Consider the following 2,500-nt stretch of genomic DNA (forward strand, 5'->3'; position numbering starts at 1 on the left):
CGAATGGCTCATTAAATCAGTCTTGGTTTATTTGGTCTCGTAAGCGAAGTGGATAACTGTGGTAATTCTAGAGCTAATACATGCATTAAGCGCCGACTTCGGGAGGCGCGCTTTTATCAGATCAAAACCGACCGGGTTCGTCCTGTGACGTTTGATGACTCTGGATAACCACGCGGATCGTACGGTCTCTGCACCGACGACGTATCATTCAAGTGTCTGCCCTATCAACTGTCGAAGGTACGCTACGTGCCTACCTTTGTGATAACGGGTAACGGGGAATCAGGGTTCGATTCCGGAGAGGGAGCCTGAGAAACGGCTACCACATCCAAGGAAGGCAGCAGGCGCGCAAATTACCCATTCCCGACACGGGGAGGTAGTGACGAAAAATAACAATACAGGACTCTAACGAGGCCCTGTAATTGGAATGAGTACATCCTAAAACTCTTAACGAGTATCCATTGGAGGGCAAGTCTGGTGCCAGCAGCCGCGGTAATTCCAGCTCCAACAGTGTATGCTAAAGTTGTTGCGGTTGAAAAGCTCGTAGTTGGATTTTGGGCGAGCGCCGCCGGTCCGTCGCAAGGCGTGTCACTGGTTGCGTTCGCCTCACCTTCGGTTCTCCGTCGGTGCTCTTGACTGAGTGTCGGCGGTGGCCGATAAGTTTACTTTGAAAAAATTAGAGTGTTCAAAGCAGGCTGTTCGCCTGCATAGTGTTGCATGGAATAATGGAATAGGACCTCGGTTCTATTTTGTTGGTTTTCGGAGCACGAGGTAATGATTAAGAGGGACAGACGGGGGCGTCCGTACTCTGCCGTTAGAGGTGAAATTCTTGGATCGGCGGAAGACGAACTACTGCGAAAGCATTCGCCAAGAATGTTTTCTTTAATCAAGAGCGAAAGTCAGAGGTTCGAAGACGATCAGATACCGTCCTAGTTCTGACTATAAACGATGCCAACTAGCGATCGGGAGGCGTTACCATGACGACCTTTCCGGCAGCTTCCGGGAAACCAAAGTCTTTGGGTTCCGGGGGAAGTATGGTTGCAAAGCTGAAACTTAAAGGAATTGACGGAAGGGCACCACCAGGAGTGGACCCTGCGGCTTAATTTGACTCAACACGGGGAAACTCACCCGGCCCGGACACAGGTAGGATTGACAGATTGAGAGCTCTTTCTTGATTCTGTGGGTGGTGGTGCATGGCCGTTCTTAGTTGGTGGAGCGATTTGTCTGGTTAATTCCGATAACGAACGAGACTCTGGCATGCTAAATAGTTACGCGACCTTCTCGGTCGGCGTCTAACTTCTTAGAGGGACTAGTGGCGTTTAGCCACACGAGATTGAGCAATAACAGGTCTGTGATGCCCTTAGATGTCCGGGGCCGCACGCGCACTACACTGAGTGAAGCAGCGAGTGTCTAACCTAGGCCGAAAGGTCCGGGTAACCCGTTGAACCTCATTCGTGATTGGGATAGGGACTTGCAATTGTTTCCCTTGAACGAGGAATTCCCAGTAAGCGCAAGTCATCAACTTGCGTTGATTACGTCCCTGCCCTTTGTACACACCGCCCGTCGCTACTACCGATTGAATGGTTTAGTGAGATCCTTGGATCGGCCCCGTCGCGGCTGGCAACGGCCGCGTCGGCGTGTCGAGAAGACGATCAAACTTGATCATTTAGAGGAAGTAAAAGTCGTAACAAGGTTTCCGTAGGTGAACCTGCGGAAGGATCATTACCGAAGGTGGTGGTAGGCCCCGGCCGACCGCGCACTTAATTGTCTTTGGGTGCCGCCGAGAGGGCGGCCGTCAATCGGGGTTCCGCCCCGTGCGACACGCGTAACACGTTGGCATAGCAAGGCAGCCGAGTGCGATGGTGGCTTCTGGGCACCGCGCTCGATGTGCCGCCGGCCCAGCCCGGCGGTCGCTCGGCGCCGTTTGTTGGTGTTTTTGTGCAGTTGTTGTCGGTGGTGGTTTTGTGGTCGATCCCACAGTGTGACGTCCGCGCGCTTCGGCGCCGGGCGAAACGTCGAGGACGACTCTTAACGGTGGATCACTCGGCTCGCGAGTCGATGAAGGACGCAGCCAAGTGCGAGAAGTAATATGTAATGTGAATTGCAGAACACATTGAACGTCGACCTTCTGAACGCGAATTGCGGTCTCGGGTCAATCCCGGGACCGCGTCTGCCTCAGGGTCGCGTTCGTCCTCACCCGATGGCCGTCGCCTGGCCTCTGCGAAGACGGCCGGGCGTCGCCCCAAGTTGAAGCGGTCGCCGAGCTTTCTCGGCGCGACCGCGTGTCCCGTACACCGCCGGCCCCTCGACGTGTTCAACTACGTTCGAGGGGCGGGTCCAGGTCGGTCGGTCCGGTCACGAGATCAAGACCGACCGTGGGCCAAGGCGGCGACGGTACGCGCTCGGTCGGCGCCGGCGGCGACGACTTGCGATGCCAGCGGGCCGTGTAAGAAGCGGCCCGCTTGACACATACGACCTGAGTTCAGGCGAGAGCACCCGCTGA

General features: G+C 55.3%; 3 non-coding genes across 3 annotated transcripts in view; all 3 read left to right on the plus strand.

The window, feature by feature from the left end:
- The window catches only part of LOC144413345 (small subunit ribosomal RNA), a 1,810-nt gene extending 88 nt beyond the window's left edge, over positions 1–1,722 (plus strand). The window contains exon 1 of the ribosomal RNA XR_013469379.1: positions 1–1,722. This exon is cut by the window's left edge and continues 88 nt beyond it. This is a non-coding gene — a ribosomal RNA (small subunit ribosomal RNA).
- Positions 1,723–2,020: 298 nt separating this feature from the next.
- LOC144413258 (5.8S ribosomal RNA) lies at positions 2,021–2,181 on the plus strand. Its single transcript, XR_013469295.1, has one exon. It is a non-coding gene; the product is annotated as a 5.8S ribosomal RNA (ribosomal RNA).
- A 288-nt stretch (positions 2,182–2,469) lies between these two features.
- The window catches only part of LOC144413560 (large subunit ribosomal RNA), a 3,628-nt gene continuing 3,597 nt past the window's right edge, over positions 2,470–2,500 (plus strand). Inside the window, exon 1 of the ribosomal RNA XR_013469472.1 lies at positions 2,470–2,500. This exon is cut by the window's right edge and continues 3,597 nt beyond it. This is a non-coding gene — a ribosomal RNA (large subunit ribosomal RNA).

The sequence above is a fragment of the Styela clava genome, chromosome 15, assembly GCF_964204865.1.
Source record: "Styela clava chromosome 15, kaStyClav1.hap1.2, whole genome shotgun sequence".
Classification (NCBI taxonomy): Eukaryota; Metazoa; Chordata; class Ascidiacea; order Stolidobranchia; family Styelidae; genus Styela; species Styela clava.